Source organism: Leiobunum rupestre, chromosome 1, assembly GCF_980474605.1.
Source record: "Leiobunum rupestre chromosome 1, qqLeiRupe1.1.hap1, whole genome shotgun sequence".
Classification (NCBI taxonomy): Eukaryota; Metazoa; Arthropoda; class Arachnida; order Opiliones; family Sclerosomatidae; genus Leiobunum; species Leiobunum rupestre.
This window is the reverse complement of record NC_143384.1, coordinates 16375879-16397006: the sequence shown is the minus strand read 5'-3', so window position 1 is coordinate 16397006 and position 21128 is coordinate 16375879.

The window sequence follows — 21128 nt, the reverse complement described above, 5'->3', positions numbered from 1 at the left end:
ATTAAAATTAAGAATGTATTTTTATATTTATTAATTAATTTATATTTATATTTATTAATTAATTTTAAATTTATTTATTTATTAATTTATTTTTAATTAGTTAATTAATTAATTTTTAATTAATTTTTAATTAATTTATTTATTTATTTATTTTTAATTATTTAATTATTTAATTTAATTTTACTTATTTAATTAATTAATTTAATTTTACTTATTTAATTAATTAATTTATTTTTAATTATTTAATTAATTTATTTTTAATTATTTAATTTATTTATTTTTAATTAATTAATTTATTTTTAATTAATTTATTTATTTTTAATTAATTAATTTATTTTTAATTAATTTATTTATTTTTAATTAATTTATTTATTTTTAATTAATTTATTTATTTTTAATTTATTTATTTATTTTTAATTTATTTATTTAATTATTTATTTATTTTTAATTATTTAATTTATTTATTTTTAATTATTTAATTTATTTATTTTTAATTATTTAATTTATTTATTTTTAATTAATTAATTTATTTTTAATTTATTTATTTATTTTTAATTAATTTATTTCTTTTTAATTTATTTATTTATTTTGAATTAATTTTATTTATTTATTTATTTATTAATTTATTTATTTATTTATTTATTTATTTTTAATGAATTAATTAATTAATTAATCAATTAATTATTATAAAATTCAACCAAGAATGCATTTATTTATACTTATTAACAGGAATCCATACCTCTACTTGGAATGCTTATCGCGGCAGATTTTCGTCTCGATGGGGCTGACGGTTTTTTTGACGACACTGTGTTAACTTAACAAACAAAAACGTGAGAGGGGAGCGCGCGCAGAGGGGATTTTTCTCTCGTAGGCGGGGCCAAAGCCGTCAGAGTGATCTTACCTTACGCGATACGCCAGGATAAGCATTCGAAGTAGAGGTATGGATTCCTGTGTTCGATCCCAGCTTATGGCACTGGGTGAAAACTCGGAACAACTCCTTTTGCGTTGAGTTTGCAAGTTCTCTCCCCACTGGTTTAAGGGGTTTTCCTTCGAGCTCTTCGGTTTCAGCTTCCATAAAAACTTGTTGAGGTTAACGTTGATAGTGAGTGTAGGGAGCTGTTGGCTCGCGTGGCACGAAGGGCTTGCCATCACCCTCCTAAGCGTTGTAACCCGGACACCTAAATTAATGGCTTTAAACGTCGCTTGATTACTTAATAATAAATAATAATAATCAGCTAGGCTAATACCCAAGGCACCACCTTAGGCCTAAGTCATCAAGCGACTTTTGAAGCGACTTAGGACGTCTAACCGATCTTTTGAAATGGTCAAGGTTCATTATTGTAAATCCATATGTATTGCCGATTTGGGTACATTAGTTCGAATTTCATTCGCCCGAACGGTGTTACAAATGTCCGAATGATCATATGTCCGAATGCCGGAAAACATGATCGTATGTCCGAAAACGTATTCCATTTGCCCGAAAAATTTATCACAACTTTTGTTGGTGATTTTGTCGTTCAATTTATGTTAACTTTACTGGCGAATTTCATTTGTTCGAATAATCGTTTGTCCGTTTTTTCGAACATTAACAATTGGTTGTTTTTTAAAATATTGTTAATATAAGAAAATAGTAACATTAACGTGAACCTAACCTAACCTAACCTAACATAACCTAACCTAACCTAACCTAACCTAACCTAACCTAACCTAACCTAACCTAACCTAACCTAAAATATCCACAACAATACAGCAATAAGAAATACTAATTTAGCGACAGAATTCGGACAAGTGATGCTACCGATTCGGACGAATGAAACAAACAAGTTGTCCAATGCGAACAATTGAAACATTTGTTATTTCGGCGGTTCGGACGAATGAAATTCGAACATTTGTTCCACCGTTCGGACGATCGAAATTCGAACAAATGTACCTACCCCGTATTGCCAAAAGTACGAGATAAGAATTTAACGCCACACAATTTTTGCGTATCGAAATATATTTTGTAAATTAGCCTTGATGTATTAGATATATTTTACATATAAAATTTAAATTTGAACAAATTTTAAATTATCTTGTTCATAAACTTAATAAACCCAAGAGGAATTTTACTGAAAATGAATTTTTGGAAATAAGGTAATGAAATACGAAAACGTTAATTTAAATAAAATTTTAGTCAAACGGAATTTTTTTCGAGCTACCTGGTCTGGAAAATAAGGTAGCGAAACGCGAACATGTTAATTTCAATTAATTTTTAGACAAAACGAATTTTGCGAAATATCTGGTTATGTAAATAAGGTAGCGAAATTAATTTTCACTCAAGCCGAATGTTTTTGGGAGTTAGATGGCGCCTGTATCAATAGGTACGAAATTCATCGTAATAGTGCATACGCGTTGTGGAGTCCCGCGAATCGGTTAAAAACTCACTTAAAATAAAATTTCTTTATGCAACCGAAATCGCTAGTGCAGAAATAATCAGTACTATCTAAAAATATGATTTTTAACCAAGTAGGTTTTAATTTAAATTTGAATCATTAAAATGGGCAAATGACCAGCTTGTGGGCCACCAATCTCCAAAATTCAAAACGGGCTAACGAGAACATGATATTTCCTTTCGACTAAGATATCCCAGGCCCTTCTAAGACTAATTCTTGGAGAGTTATGTGGAATACGGCGGCATTGTTGGAATCGGCTATTTCATACTTATTTGTAGAATTTCTTGGAAATGTTGAAGCTGTTTACATTTTAGAACATTAGCAAACAATGAACAGGTGCGAAGCTACAAGTTTCAAGCGTATAACTTTATCAGGATAGAGATACGTTACTTTTAAGAATTATTATATAATTATGGCGGAAGTAATCCTTTAATAGGTAAAATAGTTTACGCACGATAAATTAAATAATTTATACTTCAAATAAAACTATTAGTATGAAAATTCGGAATCTGTTATTATCAACCTGATTTTCAGAGTTTTGGCGCTATCAAAATTTAGTTCAAACACAGCGAGTCTAAATATATATATATATAAATACTACTACTCAGTTCGGTTCAAGTCCAAGTTGGAGTTGGGTGTCAGTGTCGAAAAATGTTTTTGGTCAGACAAATAGCATAAAATCAAAAGTAAGTGTCATACTTAATGTTAACGTTACTTATGCTACAATGTTAACAATTGATTAACAAGATTAACAACAGTGAACATTTGCGAAAGTATATGCTCCAAGCGTATAACATTTCCAGGACTGAGAACGGATACTTCATTCTTAGATATATTATATACTTATGGTAGTACAAATATTTCTTCGTAATGTTTACATTGCCAACAATGAACGCCCGTGAAGGTACATGTTTCAAGCATTAACATTAACATGACTGGGAGACAGTTACTTACCTCGTCAGATATATATAATGTACTATATTCAAATTAAAGCTGTTTACAATTTACAGCATTAACAATCAATGAACACTTACGAAGGTACATGCGTATAACCTCAGAGACGAATAATTCATTTTTAAGATAAATTCGTCGCCGTTAAAACAAAACCACGTATCTTTTCGGTGGCCTTTTTGAGAAAAATGGATTTTTCATTTTGCAGGGACTTGTGAAATCACGTGCTAGGTTTTTACATGTGAGTTAATTTTATAGTTAAATAATTTCGTTTCAATATTGAATTTATGAGGATTTTAATTTAAAAATATTTTGCTAAAGGGGAATTTTTAGAGATACGTGGTTTTGCGTCATGAAGAGAGATAGGAGCTGAAAATAAGCGAGATACGTGCTTTTGCGCGAAATGCGTTGTGAATATCAAAGATACGTTTAAATGTTTTCTAGATTTAAAAAAAGAAATCCATTTGCAACCTATTAATGTTTTTATGTTATATACGTAAATTCCGGTGTAGAATCTAAATGTGTCAATTGTTACAAAACCACGTATCTCAAGTTACGTGGTTTTGTTTTAATGGCGACGAATTATAAGCTTATGGTAGTACGTATATCTCTTCGAAAATATCTCAGCTATTTACAACTTACAACATTAACAATCAATGAACACCTAAGAAGGTACATGTTCCAAGCGTATAACATCAGAGTCAAATACTTCACTTTTAAGATAAATTATAAGCTTATGGTAGTACGTATATCTCTTCGAAAAATATCTGCTTACAACTTTTAACCAGTTAGATAGCGCTATAGCCCATTAAAAACTAAAATTTACGGCGAAAACCGCATCAAAAATCATTGAGTCGTTAATTTTTAATAAAATAAAGAAATTTCGGGAAATCGAAAAGCGCGCGTCCGCCGCGACACCTGGTGAGAAGTCGGTGAGACAGACAAACAACGTAAAAGCGCGCGCTGCTGAAGACGCGAAAAATTTGTTTTGCACGCGCGGCGCGTTCCAGTTATAAGAGACCTAAGCCTAAATTGCGCGATTTTAAAAGTTAGGATAGTTCGCAAATCGTTCATACGGGGTTCTGGCGCTGGCGGCAGCCCCTAAGATGGCGGCGAAAATTCAAACCCAAACACCCGGCGTTATTTTTCGTTTCACCTTTTTGGGCCAAAAGCTATTTTTTCAAGACCAAAAAGGTACGTGTTAGTATATTGAACGTCTTGTTAATCTTTTGATACGGATATTAGGCCATATTTGGAAAAGCTTGGCCGTTCCCGTTTAACAATCAATGAACACCTACGAGGGTACACGCTCCAAGCGTATTACATCAGAGACGATCACTTCACTTTTAAGATAAATTATAAGCTTATGGTAGTACGTATATCTCTTCGAAAAATATCTACGCTGTTTATAATTTACAACATTAAGAAACAGAGAACATCCTTGGAGTATCATTTTAACAAGCGTGGGTTGGTCGTTTTGTCGAAGAGCAAGAACAACATCTATAAATAGCCACGATATACAGGAGCAGTATATGCCGTGCATTACCGCGTAGAAGTACACCGGGGGGGGGGGCAGGGGGGATAAAGGTTTTTCCTTATCCCGAATCGATAAACAAAAAAGTGGAAACCGAAGTAGGAAAAACAGCTAGAAAGTAAAAGAAAACTATAAAGGCTGTGTGTGTGTGTGTGAGGGGAAGGAAGCAGAGGGGGGGGGGAGCAAACAGGGCATCCGATATTTTCCGGATAAAGTTTCGCTTTCATCAATCGCCGCCTGGCGGCGCACTTAAGAACTAAACAGCGGAGTCCCGTACGCTGCTTTTGGGATTCCTAAAAAATTAAAGATATGATAGAGATTTTATTAAAAATGAACAAGTGTGTCTAGGGACGGAACTAATATAGTTTTGGTATAAAACAAGTTGGTACGGGGTCGGAAATATCGTAGTTTTATCGATTGAGATTTAAAAGTGGGCGTTACGTAAAGGGATTCCATGATTGGATGGCTCAACTGACGTACTACAGCGCAACGACGCTATATAACACTTATTATCACCATTAATCTTAACCTGTTTTTTATGGAAAGGGGAAACCCAAGAAATCGTGGGAAATCGCCTAACTTTAACCAGTGGGTGGAGAACTTGCAAACTCCGAGTTTTAACCTAGTGCCATAAGCTGGGCTCGAACCCGACTCCTCTCGCTGCATCCACACTATAAATGTTCGTATTTCAAGAAGCCCCTCGAAAACTGATGGAAAAGAGGTCGTATGAAATATTAAATTTTTCATAAGCCCCTAAAAGCTAAAACGTGTTCTTTGGGGGGAACTTTTTCCAAAGGGAATATGGTTCGGCATCAAATTTTTAGTATTATTCGCTGACGTGCTTTTGATCAAAAATATCCGCACACAGAAAACTTTTCGCCTGGACAAAAAGTGTAAACGTTTTACCCTAAGACGTTTTATTCGCCTGTTCTCGGGGTAAGATTTAGTCTGTCCCGAATTTTGTTCGCTTATTCCGGAGTTCTAAAGTTACACTTTTTACTCTTCCTCGAAAAGAGTTGTAGACGGAGTAATCAAGCTTTGTCGTCTGCTTATATAGGAAATTCGTCCGGTTAAATTTTGTTTCACGAAAACATGACGGGTTTTGAACATCTTTACATGTGGCAAGCTTTTAGTAACGAAAATCCAATTAATAATCAGTTAGGCTAATACCCAAGGCACCACCTTAGGCCTAAGTCTTCATGCGACTTTTGAAGCCCTTAATTCAGGTGGTCTACAATGCGTAGGAGGGTGGGGGCAAGCCCTGAATGCCACGTGATCGAGCCAACAGCTCCCTACACTAACTTTTACCGTTAACCTCAACAAGTTTTTATGGAAGGGGAAACCGAAGAGCTCGGGGGAAAACCCCTTAAACAAGTGGGGAGAGAACTTACAAACTCAACGCGGAAGGAGTTGTTCAGAGTTTTCTCCCAGTGCCACAAGCTGGGATCGAACCCGGCTCCTCTTGCTGCGAGGTGAAAGTGCTAACCACTCCGCCACCCCCCTTCTTAAATGCTATTTAATGACTCTAAAAGTCGCTTGATGACTTAGGCCTAAGGTGGTGCCTTGGGTATTAGCCTAGCTGATTATTATTATTCTTATTATTAAATAAATGATAAAAATGACTCATATATTGATGACCTCACCACCGGCAAATAAATAACCTTTAACCTTTAACTACTCCCTTCTTACTCCAACTCGGTTTTTTTTTCGTCAAGACAGAATTGGAGTAAAATGACGTCATAGGGCTACACTTTTTAACCCGCTCAAAAACCCAGAACCGGGGGGAAAAACCACCTAGTATAGACTTTAGTTTCTATATTCCTTTAAAGGGAGTAGAGCCCTCCTTGTTTGGTAGGATGCGCCATAGCTTCTCTCTTTTCTCGCTCATGGCGCTAGTCTAGAACGATACTAGAAACTCCCAATTCTTCTATTAGAGGAAGCGTGCCCGCCCTGAAGAGGTTTTCTCACTTTAAACCTTTATTGTTTCGTATTTAGTGTTTATTTTTTAAACGCACCCTTAATTAACATATAAACAACAATATCCGAGCTATAAATTAATTATTTTCATAATAGTTTGGATATTTATTCAATTATAATTTCTTAATAATGAGGTACGTGGTTTGAGATTCACGGAAGGCGCTCTAGTAGATATGAGAAATTAACGCACTACCAAAGCGGGGATACTTAAGTGGGATAATTCCTCAAAAACCACTGTATTTCATACTACGTATAACTAGTGGTTAGAAAAATGAGGGGAGGGAATTATGTATTGCCCCAAATTCCCGAAAAGGTTATACTCCCCTTAAGTGACTAACAGACGGGAAATACCCGTAGTATTGTGTGAGCTGAGCTGGGAAAATCACTAAAATGTAAATATAGGACGTCAAAGTTTATGGCAAAAGCGAAGGGTAGAAATAATAGTCACGGGCAGATGTCGCTGTTGTACGGTTCAGCGACGATTCCGTCCTCTCATCCCTACTCTGACAACGCCAAAACGAAAAGACAAAGGCAAAAGCCTAGAATGGGTGAGCTAAGCTTAATGGCGCCCATCAAATCTGAAGCTAAAGAAAGCTTCGAAGAAGAGTAAAAAATTCCGAAAGAAGGGTAAAGGAAATAGGTGCGTGGCGACCGAGCACGGATGAAGGGACTCCCGATAAATACTTGGACGGAAGAGAGTAGATGTAGGCCAAGAAAGACGAGAGAAAGATTGGAAGATGCCGCTCTGCTCCCGACTGGAATCAAACGCGCAGCAGCACCGAGGACGGGATGAGGACGTCCCGAAACCATCCCCAACAAAAACAATAAGGACACGGACATCATTCTAGTTTCACCTTTACTCCAATATTGCATTTGTTTTTATAGATGTGCCAAAAATAATCTACATTTGGTATCTTTTCTGATAACTGATTGATTTTGACTTATCTTTTTTTATCATTTTCCGGTAATATCCATTGATTTACTACAATTTTGTCGTTGAGTTCCGGTGATTTATCACAATCTGTTGTTGAATTTCAGTGATTTCTCACAATTTATCTCGGGTTTTCACTAATTTTTCTAGGATTTTAACTATTTTTCTGTGATTTTATCTTATTTTTCTGTGATTTTATCTTATTTTTCTGTGATTTTATCTTAATTTTTCTGTGATTTTATCTTATTTTTTTCTGTGATTTTATCGGTTGTCGGCAGGAACGCCTTATCCATAAGGCAGACTAGGCAAAGTGCCTAGGGCCTACGAAACATTTCAAAAAAATTCTATGATTTTAACTATTTTCTGTGATTTTATCTTATTTTTCTGTGATTTAACTATTTTCTGTGATTTTATCTTTTTTCTGTGATTTTGTCTTATTTTTTCTGTGATTTTATCTTTTTTCTGTGATTTTATCTTATTTTTTCTGTGATTTTAACTATTTTCTGTGATTTTATCTTATTTTCTGGGATTTTATCTTATTTTTCTGGGATTTTATCTTATTTTTTCTGTGATTTTTCCATCAACTATTTTGTGATTTTCACCAATTATTCTGCGATCTTCACTAATTTCCATAAGTGATTTTCTGTTATAATCCACTATCTGTACACCGTAATAAGTGATGACCCCATCGCATAAAAATATTCAATTTTGAAAAATTAATAATGCGTTGGAACGTTTTTTGTGTGAAGGGAGCTCTTTTGAAAATTAAAGTGACTATAAATCTCGTTGACATGAAAAGGTTACGAACTCGGCTACGAAATTCACACACTCCAAAAAAATTAGCGCTAATTTTCTATCGAGGTTAAGTCTTATTATATATTAATTCTGATTCAAAAAGAAAAATAACTTACTTCGAAGCAATATTGCCAAACTATCGGAACATAAAATTTAATATTATAAATATTGGCTTCGTTTGAAATTAAAAACTGTACGACAAACTAAGACGACATTTTAGATTCTTAAAGGGATAGTATATTGGAAATAAAAGAAAAGCCTTCTAACAGGAGTTACTTATTGTCTTTAACCAGAAGTAAATGAACCGAGTTATCGAAATACCTCTCAGAATCGGAAGGCGTTTTCCTTATGAAAATGATGAGAAAATCGAGTCAAAAAAAAGCTAATTTCCATCCCCGTCTTTTGACGCGATAAATTGCGCTTAGGAATTGTGGGTATAGCTATTTCTATGTATAAAAAATGGTTTCATAAAAACAAAAACGTGTTTTTTACGGCCTAGGAGCGCGCAAAATTTCAAATTCGAGGTCAAAATGTAACTTTATAAGGAAAAAGCCTCCAACGTGGGGAGTATAGCAGTCTGATAACTTTGGTTAATTTACTTTTGCTTTAACGTATATCTAGTTACTCTTCACTTTAGAGAAACCTGGTGGCAGAAATGCAGAAGTAAGTGATGTTCAGAACGTTATACGCCCTTTAAAGGGAGTATAATCTCTTCAGGAATTTGGGGGATACATAATTCCCTCCCCTCATTTTCTAACAACATGTATACGTAGTGTGAAATACAGTTTTTGAGGAATTATCCCACTTAAAGTATCCCCGATTTGGTAGTGCTGTAATTTTTCATATCTACTAGAGCGCCTTTCGTGAATCTAAACCCACGTACCTCATTATTAAGAAATTATATTTGAATAAATATCCAAACTATTATGAAAATAATTAATTTATAGCTCGGATATTGTTGTTTATATGTTAATTAAGGGTGTATTTAAAAAATAAACACTAAATACGAAACAATAAAGGTTTAAAGTGAGAAAACCTCTTCAGGGCGGGCACGCTTCCTCTAATAGAAGAATTGGGAGTTTCTAGTATCGTTCTAGACTAGCGCCATGAGCGAGAAAAGAGAGAAGCTATGGCGCACCGTACCAAACAAGGATGGTTCTACTCCCTTTAAAGACAAAAATTTTAAAATACTGTAACAGTATTATTTGTTTCTTATATAGTTTTTACAATATAGTACATTATATTATCTCAAACATTATATTTAACCTCCTTTACTGGTAATATGACCCGTCCAAAGCAGGAGCGGATCCAGGCCATCAAGTAAGGAGGGGCGATCATGGGCATTCAAAAGTCGTCTGCTATTTCTTCACAAATTTAGTTGGCAGGTATTAAAGTAGATGGCGCTATCGTTTCTAAGCTCGAAGCCTATATGGAGCGTGAAAATGTAACGCGGAGCTCTCATTTTCGTTTGCTTAAACGAAGTACTTTCTACAACTAGAAAGTCTAGTATACTCTAGTTTCTATAAATATATTTCAATAACTTCCAAAATTGTTATGTTTTTTCAAGTATTCTAAGGGGGGCGATAGCCCCCATCGCCCCCCCTATGGATCCGCCCCTGGTCCAAAGTTTGGCCGGGGTCTATCTCTGATTTTGGACTTTTACCTCTGCTGGGTGTGAGTTGTATTTCGGTTGTCGGCAGTATCGCCTTATCCATAAGGCAAACTAGGCAAAGTGCTTAGGGCCTACGAAAAATTTAGGATAATGTCATATAATAGGGTATACGAAGTTCCGAAAAGAAGATAATTGAGATTTTTGCCTAAGGCCTATTGTAGGGTTAAAACGGCCCTGGTTGTCGGGCCGATATGCCCCAGCTCGCCTTAGTCTTTTTTGTCTTAGACAATTTTATCAGTTCGAGTTAATCTTTTTGTTTCTTTAAACTTACAAGGAGACATCCCGAGGTGTTTCTCTCCAATTTTTGTTCTGGGGTTTTTCACAACTCAAATTTAAACTTTATCTACGTAAAATAGCATGGGAAAATCACGGATTGTAAGGGTCTCAACTTTTCCATTTTCAAAAAATTAAATTAATATTTTGGCAAAACAATTTGGTAAAATCGATAAAATACATACCATGATTTTCCCATTTTACGCAGAGAAAGTTTAAATTTGATTTGTTAAAAACCTTTTGGTTGCCATGGCAAAACGAATGGCTATTGAAACTTTTCCCTTTAGGAGCATTCAAGATACATGAAGGTCTACTTAAAACCCAAGTTTGAAAAAAAACGGTATGTCTCCTGTTAGTATTATTAACCACAGTCGTATTATTATTTTGCAATTTTTCGATTGTTTATAATATCCCGCAGTGGCGTAGGAACATGATGGCATAGGTGGTAAAATGCCACGGGCGTGGGCCACAAAGGGACCCCGTGAGAAGTCCTAGTACTAAATTATATTTCTAATACTATAACAAAATTCTATCAATATTTAAAATTTTATGCGATGTACACCATTTGAAACTTTACATTTCTTGGTATCGTCCAATATTTATTTGTCATTATCATAACTCCTACTGTATCCCAATAATAATAAAAATTGTACATGTTATACTTGCATATTAAAAAATAATTTTTTAGCAATATAAATGTGTACCGGTGACTTGACGACGACTGTTAAATCATCAATGGATAAGAGCAGTGGTGGAGGGGGGATTTTCACTAACTTCTCTATGATTTTATCTTATTTTATCTTATTTTAACTAATTTTTCTGTGATTTTATTTTATTTTCACTATTTTTACTGTGATTTTATCTTATTTTATCTTATTTTAACTAATTTTTCTGTGATTTTATTTTATTTTCACTATTTTTACTGTGATTTTATCTTATTTTATCTTATTTTAACTAATTTTTCTGTGATTTTATTTTATTTTCACTATTTTTACTGTGATTTTATCTTATTTCTCTGTGATTTTAACTAATTTTTCTGTGATTTTATCTTATTTTCACTATTTTTACTGTGATTTTATCTTAATTGCACTATTTTTACTGTGATTTTATCTTATTTTCACTATTTTTACTGTGATTTTATCTTATTTTCACTATTTTTACTGTGATTTTATCTTATTTCTCTGTGATTTTAACTAATTTTTCTGTGATTTTATCTTACTTTTCACTATTTTTACTGTGATTTTATCTTATTTCTCTGTGATTTTATCTTATTTTCACTATTTTTACTGTGATTTTATCTTATTTCTCTGTGATTAAAAAAATTCTGTGATTTTAACTAATTTACCTCTGATTTTAACTCATTTTTCGGTGATTTTCATAAATTATTCTATGATTTTCACTAATGTTCATAAGTAATTTTCACCAACTATTATGTTATTTTCATAAGTGATTTTCTCTAATTATTCTGTGATTTTCATAAGTGATTTTCACTAATTTCCATGAGTGATTTTTACTAATTATTCTATGATTTTCACTAATTTTCACACGTGATTTTCTGTTACAATCCACTACGCCACTGATATCCTGGGAGACGATACAGACCATTACAATACACCCACATAAACATAGTAGTTAACTCCATACGCCTCCTTGATAAATCCATTGAACAGGAAGAATCTGAAAGGCCTAAAAATGGCGGCCTACTTCTCTCCTTCAAACACACAAAGCAGCGGAGAGGATTGAGTGAGAGAGAAAGTTTGGCCTGCATTCCAGGTTCACTGGGGCATCGGCACCCCCGCCACTGCCCGCCCCCGAATATATATATATATATATATGAAGCCCACCCGCAATTCTACCCCCTTCTCACCCAGTCCCCGTACCTACAACCCTTCCCTCTCTTTTATCATCGGATCCCACCCCGGGCGAGCTATTTTGGGCCCAGCTGATTCGTCCATATTACAGTTCCTCTTTCCCTCTCTCTCTCTCTCTCTCTCGCGCGCCTAAATTATATCTTCCCCTTTAGGCAACCCTCTGGAACTTATAAGCCTCGAAAATTCGTAAAGGTCATGGATTAATATTGTTTATTTCATTTAAAAACGTGAATTTAAGCTTTAGTCCTTATATAAAAAATTATCCTTAATTTGGAACTTCTTCTGGCAATTTTAAGAGCTCAAATCGACCCGATATAGACGTAAAATAAAAAATAGTCCCTTAAGGCTAAAAAAAAACACAGAAAGAACTACTTTATCGGGCGGCGAATTACGGCGGTGTATCTCTACGCGCCCGTTTTAGTTACTTTTTTTTGTTTTATTGGTGCTGCTATCTTGGTTGGCATGGCTTGTACGAAGACTTAAGAGTCAGTTGGGATTTCTTGTAGTTTATTTTTATCCTACATCCCTTAACAAGGACGAATAGAGAATTTCAATGTCAACTTTCCAGCCTTTCTTTGCCTACAGATACTTATTTCCTTGTTTTTGTTTTTGGGACATATAAGCCTTTGTGCCAAACCGAATTTTACTGGGGACTATTTTACCGTAAGGGATTTATCCAATAATATCAGAATATTCCTTTCTATCTGAATAACATTTAGTTCTTTTTTATGGGAACCTTCTTATCAAATAAGTCCTATTTTCCTATGATCAAGATGGTTTTCTTTTGAAAACGATCGACCTTGTAGGATTCCATTGACAATATTTATTCTCGAATGCACTAATTGGTGTTCTTTCATCGAATGATTACTTCCTCAGCAAACCCTGTTACTTATTTTTTATCATTGACTTTCATCTCGTAATTAAGGAATCTTTTGGAAACCGTTTGTTGATGATTCCAAGGTTGGTTCGTCGAGCAATTTCATCCATGCTTGATTCTCAGCTTAGACCAAGAAACACAGGGACGTCGCACGGGAGATATTTCGCGCCCGAAGATTCGTTGCGGCTGCCTTTTTCCTATTTATCTCGCGCTGTGTCGCTAGTAGCGAAGGTGAGTCAATTTTTATTGGCTATTTGAGTCACGTGCACAGCCCTACAATCTTTCAGCACGTGGCCTGCAACAGCGTGGCTCCAAAAAAACGAAATTTCCGGTATGTTTTTTAATATTTGTGTCCCTAAAATATTAAAAAAATATTAAATAATTTAAAAATATGTAACTCTTAGCTGACTAATTTTTTTCAAGTTCTTTAAAAAACGTTTGCCAAAACTAATACCACCAATTCGGTGAATAATAAGTATAATCAGTAAAAATTAAATATATTTATTACGAGGGATAGATAAATTTTACACCGCACTAATTTTCTTCTGATAAATATTATACACTTTTGGTGTAATTCACTTTGTCATCCTGATATTAAAATCTTTATGAAATAAATATTATTGATCAAGCGAGGAACACACTGTGAATAAAAACAATATTAATAATGTAAAATCAGAAACAATTTGTCTTAAAGGAAAAGTCCAGGTTGGGTAAAACTTTCGTCTATTTGAAAGATCATGTTTAAATAAACTCAAAAATATCAGTCGTAAAATTGTATCTTTTTTTAATGACGAGAAATTAATTTTTAAACGAGCGAAATTTACCGCCAAGCGAGCTGCCATTTTTTGTTTCGGGGTGACGTTTTAGGACTTTAATCACGCGCTGTTCGCGCTATAACAGGCTTTTGCTTAACAGCGCTCTGTTCCCCGCGCGTGCTTGCTCCGCGTGCGGTCTGCGGAGGGAAGGCGAAAGAAAATGGCAGCTCGCTTGGCGGTAAATTTCGCTCGTTTAAAAAATAATTTCTCGTCATTAAAAAAAGATACAATTTTACGACTGATATTTTTGAGTATATTTAAACATGATCTTTCAAATAGACGAAAGTTTTACCCAACCTGGACTTTTCCTTTAAGTAAATGTTATTTTAAATTTAAACCGTAAACTGTGTAAGGGTGCCTAAATTTTCAAATTTAAAAGACAGACATTTTGAAGGTCGAGATGACCATTTTCGAGGTCGAAATTGCACTTAAGTGCACCCTTTGTATACGATGAAGGATAAAAAGATTTAAAAAATTGCGTAAGGTCAACATTGAAACTTCTAGAACTTGAAGTGACCAAAATACGTGTATTTATAATTTCATTAACTTTAAACTAATTTATTCCTTTAAATTTAAAATTTTATTTATATGAGCCTTTACTTAAAATATAAATCTTAAGCCCAAGATAGTTGACCGCAATCAACCTAAAACCAAATTCCAAGAAAATAATCATGATAAAAAGTGGTATCACAAATCAAGTCGATCTACGATAACCAAAACGCTATAAATTAAATAAGACATAACGAAACCACTCATAAACTATCACCACTGGAATAGCCCACACAGGAAAAAGACGTTCCCCACAAATAGAACTGGTGGGACAGATATTAGATTTCAGAAAGTCGTCGATTCCATACGTCCAATACGTCACTGCTCTTTTTTTTCACCGCAAATTTCTGCCAGAATTATTATTAGCGGCTAAAGATAAAACAAGTTGCTCAAAGCAATAAATATCAGTTCGCCACTTCTCTAAATCATTCTACTTGCATTATCAAATCTTTGGTTTTACATAAGTGTGTCAGAATTTATAGCCCGGTGTACCTAGTAACAGAGACCAAACCACCGGAGGCCTATCATCATAGTACCCTACGCCAGCGTCCACAAGCCCGGACAGGTGACAAATCCAGCATGGGTAGCAGTAGTAGTAGATGGTCGCACCTTTGACGCAAGCCACTCAACCCAGCAGAAGGTGCAGCAATGGGTGGACCAATCCCCATTAAGAGTGGATGCTGTAGCAATTCCAGCCGACACCCTACCTAAGTAGGTAAGGAATCAAACCCTTTGGAGAGAGCTCCTAAAGGGGAACGACGAGCACACAGCGGTCCACATAACCCGGCACAGCTGGCACCGGAAATCCCGGTGTGCTCCAAAATGCCGGGAAACAGGACCACCGTGCCCTCATACGGAGGCCCGCCGCCCCACAGCAGGCTACCCAATCCACCGAGGCGGCCAGTTTAATAATAATAATAATCAGCTAGGCTAATACCCAAGGCACCACCTTAGGCCTAAGTCATTATGCGACTTTTGAAGCCCTTAATTCAGGTGGCCGGGTTAAAATGCGTAGGAGGGTGGTGGCAAGCCCTGCATGCCACGAAATCGAGCCAACAGCTCCCTACACTAACTATTACCGTTAACCTAGACAAGTTTTTATGGAAGGGAAACCGAAGAACTCGAGGGAAAACCCCTTAAACCAGTGGGGAGAGAACTTGCAAACTCAACGCAGAAGGAGTTGTTCCGAGTTTTCACCCAGTGCCACAAGCTGGGATCGAACCCGGCTCCTCTTGCTGCGAGGCGAAAGTGCTAACCACTCCGCCACCCCACGGACCCTCTCCGTTAGCCTCAGCCGAAGCTCAGTTTCCAGCCCAAACCTGACCGAAGTTGGAGGTGGAGATAGGACCATTTGATCAGAGCTAACATCTCCCAGTGCACCACCACCCTTATGGGTTACAAGAGCCGGACCCCGACTCCCCGGTAAAGCCACAAGTTATTGCACACTCTAACCAATTTAGGGCCTGGTTTTACATAAGTAACGTAATTACTATAAGTATAGCACTTCCTATTGTTTTATTGCTAAGTTCCTGATTAAACCTTTTTTCGAAACTAACACTCTCGCCAAGCTACGACTTGCAATCAAACTGAATTGCATGTTATCCTCCTTGGTAGTAGTATGTTTCGCCTAGGGCATATTTATACACTAGAAGGCTCTGTGCGGAAAAATAAACCTAAATTGCGCAATAGCTCTGAAAATGAATTCGCTGATAATGTTTCCTAATTTTCATACTTATTGTTATTATGTTACTTATGGTTTTACTTATGTTACGGGATATGACGTAAATTACGTCACACGACAAACGCGTCATCCACTTTATAGAAGGGAATCGCAGAATCTGGTTTTTCCAATCTGTAGTTTTGCTCAGTACCTCGAGATCACGGGATCTCGTTTCCATGGTTACATTTTCATTAGCAAAACGTTATGCAAAAACATACTTATGAGTGATTATGTTACATATGGTTTTATCAATAACCAATAACGTATTTATTTATATTTAGGGTGAATGACTATGTAGAGTCGATTTTTAGAGTGTCTACCAATTTATCTCATTGGCTTTCAATGCTCAACCCCTTATTAGCCAAATTGTTTTATTTTATCTAGTAAATTAAAATCAATAAAAATTTGGGAAACAATTCTTCGCGATAGTTCCTAAGTAGCATTCTTTTCCATACCTGGAAGCACTTTGCATTATTACAGGGACAGTGTGTCAGAATTTATAGCCCGGTGTACCGAGTAACAGAGACCATACCACCGGAGGCCTATCATCATAGTACCCTACGCCAGCGTCCACAAGCCCGGACAGGTAACAAATCCAGCATGGGTAGTAGTACCCTACTACTGATGGTCGCACCTTTGACGCAAGCCACTCAACCCAGCAGAAGGAGCGCATTATTACAGGGACACGGAAGGATAATTACTTACTTTACTCCTATTATAAGTCGTTCAGCCACCAAAAATAGAGAACCACGTACAAACAAATGGCGCCACCAACGCCATCTACGAGAGAGAGTTTCAACTATTCGCCGCCAATCGATCTTGACCCAGTTTCGGAATCACAGAGGAAGAGGCTACATAATGGAAGGAGCCCAGTAAAACTCCCGAAAATTGATTGCAGATAAGTTATCCTCCCCCGAGTTGGAGAGGAAGTATGGATGGATGGTAGTGGTGGTAGTTGGGCACCCCTGCAAAATTGCAGATAATCACCAGAGGAGCGAACGACGGCTGCGGACGCTGATGCGAGCTGAGAGAGAGAAATCAGAATTGGGGAAATGGGCGACTAATAATAGGGGGAACCACGGCCTGCCCGGATAAAAATCTCTTTTCCATTTGATGTCGAGTTGGCGAATTCAGTTGTCGAAGGTTAAGGGTCGATTGAGGAACGTCTAAGTATTCTACCCCCGCTTTGGGCCCGCTGTTGACTGTACTATGAAATGGACTATAGAACCTCACGCTGGCCCGTTCCCGATAAAAATTATCTCAGGATGGGGAGAGGAGCATAATCATTTTTGGAAACTTTGTTTCATATACTTGGATTTTATTTAAATATTCGAGTGAGGTTTCTAAATATGATCTACGAAATATACCTATTTTAAAATATTATTGTTTTAAAAATATACTTGGTTGATTTAAAAAATTAGACTTGGTTGTTTTAAAAATTAGATTTGGTTGCTTTAAAAGACAAATATGGTTGCTTTAAAAGACAAATATGGTTGCTTTAAAAGACAAATTTGGTTGTTTTAAGAAATAGATTTGGTAGTTTTCAGAAATATATTTAGTTGTTATAAGAAATATATTGGTTTGCTTTAAATAAAAGACTTCGTTGTTTTAAGAAATAGATTTGGTTGTTTTATAAAAATAGACTCGGTAGTTTTATAAAAATAGACTAGGTTGTTTTAACAAAATAGACTCGGTAGTTTTAACAAAATAGGCTAGGTAGTTTTAACAAAATAGACTCGGTAGTTTTACGATAATAGACTTGGTGGTTTAAGAAAAAGATTTTTTTGTTTTGTAAAAATAGACTTGATGATTTTATAAAAAAAAAAGACTTGGTTGTTTTTATCAAAATAGACTTGGTAGTTTTATAAAAACAAACTTGGTTATTTTATAAAAATAGACTCGGTAGTTTTATGAAAATAGACTTCGCGGTTTTAAGAAATAGTTTTTGTTGTTTTATAAAAATAGACTTGGTTGTTTTATCAAAATAGACTTGGTTGTTTTAAAAAAATAGTCATGGTGGTTTTAAGATATAGATTTGGTTGTTTTATAAAAATAGACTTGTTTGTTTTAACAAAATAGACTCGGTAGATTTTAGAGAAAAATTCTTGGTTGTTTTAAAACATATATTGAGCGTTCATAAAATATTAAATGTTTTAAACACCTATTAGCACTATATACAAAAGCAAAGACAACAGTCAGATTATAATTGAATTAACTGACATTGTAATGGCTATCAGACGATTAAAACCGTTTCCCAGAAAAAGCATTCCTTTAAAATCATTCTTTTCTTAATTAAGGATTTCTATTTAGATTTATATCGCTCGTTTTCCTGAGGACTGAGAAAATAGAATATAACTAAATATAAATGTTTAAACTGAATAGTAATAATAATAAGGTCATTAACAGCAAACTCTTAAAGATATTTCTTAAAGAATAAAACTGCAAATCTATTGGTTTCAGTCTATTTGATCGATTCCCAAATGATCGATCGGGTCCCATTTGATCGAACGAAATTTGATCGAAAGCTACTGTAGGGTAAAACTATTAGTTTTTGGGAGTAAATCGAAAAGGCAACGGTGCATACGCGCCTGCGGCGTGCGTACATCAACCTAACCTAACCTAACCTGACCCTATTTATATATATAAAAAACAACGGGCCGTTATCCACGATGTCATAAAAAATTCCATCATATAGTGTATAAAGTAAAAATCTCTTCATCTTTGTGGCTTAATACAGTTAAAGCAATGAATTATTCCATCATTATTCCTTCTGCACTTAAGCAATGAATTATTCCATCATTATTCCTTCTGCACTTCATATTGACATTCGGTAAAATAAAAACATACCAACTGGTACTATAAATACTTTTCAATTCGATCAAATAGTATTCGATCATTTGAAGGTTCGATCTTATGAAACAAATGACAAATGGGATTCGATCAAATGGAATTTCGATCAATTGCAACGTATAATGATCGACTGTCGATCACATATTTTTCGATCAAATGGACCAACACCAATCTATTAGGATCCTTCAAAATTATTACTATAAAAAAATCGCCTTTTCAAACGATGTACTTAAGTAGACACTTTTTCAAACGTTTCTTTGAAAACAAAAGAATTTTTTTAGAAAACTAGATATATGAGAAATTTGTATCATAATGGAAATTGAAATTTAACCGGTATTGCCAAAGAGGAGAGATTTGACCCCGTGACCTTTAACTCCAGCCCCGCCCGGACCTGAGAAGAACTCGAAGATTCAACGCCCACGTCCAACCACCAAGGGATATGAGAGAATTTAACTCCGGAGAAACTTCTTTACTAGTAGCTATAGGCGACCCACTCTTAGAAAGGCGGGGAACATTCACGCGTCTAGAAGTTGCGACTTCACTTCAAACCGCTTTGAAGGTTCGATATATTGGAACGACACTTTTCAAAACAGGTTGAAGAGAGTGTAGGCTTTCGCAATTTTCGCTTGATTTCAAAAGCGTGTCTCTAAACGACTATTGCCGAGATATAAAATATCGAAAGTTCTATTTTCGCGGTAAACTTTGATAAAACAAGATGTCAGTGGCATTTGGGTAAACACAATTGTCGGATGTGTTGCAAATATCTCTAAAAAATAATTAAATGGGTTCCCAGATTGATATATAGAGGGAAGTTAGAAAAACTAATAACTTGTGGACCCCCCCGATCACCGCAATGAATACTGGGATATCGATAGTCTATAATTTTCTGTATTTTGACGTATCATTTACCATTCTAACCCTCACGGTTGAAGAATTATGCCAAATACGGCGGGCCCTAAATGGTTTAGAGTTTGCAATAATTGGTGGCTTTACCGGGAAGTCGGGGTCCGGCTCTTGTAACCCATAAAGGCGGTGGCGCACTGGGAGATGTTCGCCGTGATCAAATGGTCTGGGTTTGGGCTCAGGCTAACGGAGAGAGTCCAGACATCCGTGGCGCTGCGGAGGAATAGTTCTTTTTATAATTTAACGTGGCCTTATGGTTTAAATGTTGCTCTTACGTCACAGTCTCTTACTTTTTCAAGTCGACGAGCGCCCGCTACAGTAGCCAGAGGAACATAGCTTTTACTAGCTCGCGTGCAAATCGCTCGTGCGAAGAATATACTAATAAAGCTGGGTCTTGTGACGTAAGAGCAAAATATTAACAAGTTGGGCAAGACCACTTTTTTTTTGTATAAAATCAACTATTGTTAGCCTGATGTGGGGCGGCGGGTCTCCGTATGAGGCGCTGTGACCCTATTTCCCGGCCTTTTGGAGCCACACCGCTGTGCCGGGTTACGTGGGTTGCAGTGTGCCCGTCGTTCCCCTTTTAGTGCCTTACCTGAAGGGCTTGGCTCTCTACTTAAGTTGCTAGAGATGCTAGTGCATCCACTCTGTATCCCCAGCTGTGCGCGAAGTGGAAGCTGATCGCCCCATTGCTGCATCTTTTGGCGGGATGAGTGGCTCGCGTCGAGGGTGCGACTGTCAGTGGTAGGTTTCTATTGCCCATAGTGGTTTTGTCACCTGTCCGGGCTTGTGGACGCTGGCTGGCATAGGGCATAATGATGAGACCACTGGTGTAGTAGGTTTTATGAGCTTTTAAAACTGCCCGGACACTAATTACGTAATTAATCAAGGCCCGTGCATGCTCGAAAAAAAAATATATTTTCTGGTTCTTCGAATTCGCCGCAAATTCTCGCTACGTTGAATTTACTGCTCAGGCCT